This window comes from Microtus ochrogaster, chromosome 6 (assembly GCF_000317375.1).
Source record: "Microtus ochrogaster isolate Prairie Vole_2 chromosome 6, MicOch1.0, whole genome shotgun sequence".
In the NCBI taxonomy this organism is placed as follows: Eukaryota; Metazoa; Chordata; class Mammalia; order Rodentia; family Cricetidae; genus Microtus; species Microtus ochrogaster.
Window position 1 is genome coordinate 52673246 of NC_022013.1, and position 533 is coordinate 52673778.

Genomic DNA, 533 nt, shown 5'->3' on the forward strand with positions numbered 1-533 from the left:
ATCACATACTGAATATATATCATATACTGAATATATATCTCATACTGAATATTATCACATACTAAATATATATCATATACTGAATATATATCATATACTGAATATATATCATATACTGAATATATGTTTTATGTTGGGGTAAGTACTCACCTTTGGGAGCCAGGGGCAGAGTTTTGTGATTCAGATCTTAAACATCCCCCAAACAGTCTTATGCTAAAGGTTTGTTTGTGGGGCTGTGGCAATATCGGGAAATGGTAGAGTCTGTAAGAGGTGAAGCCTAGTAGAAGGATACTGTAGGAATTCCTGCAGCCAGTAGCCCTTAAGTTACCCACCCACTTGGGTGTGGCCTCATATACTATATATGCTGCTGTAAAATGTGTGCATCTGGCCTCTCTTTTCCGGCTCCTGGATTCAGTTGCTGTTCCCTGTTCGAGCAGAGGATTTGATCTGTGAGTCTTCCTCTAAATAAATAACCTTTTATTATACTCAATTCTGAGCTAGTGTGGGATTTCATTTTTAGTGTCCCTCTTCAG

At 38.1% G+C, this 533-nt stretch overlaps 1 protein-coding gene across 2 annotated transcripts in view; it reads left to right on the forward strand.

Annotated features, from left to right (window-relative positions):
- The window catches only part of Dydc2 (DPY30 domain containing 2), a 17726-nt gene that overhangs the window by 8728 nt on the left and 8465 nt on the right, over positions 1–533 (forward strand). The gene's annotated exons all lie outside the window — the stretch shown is intronic.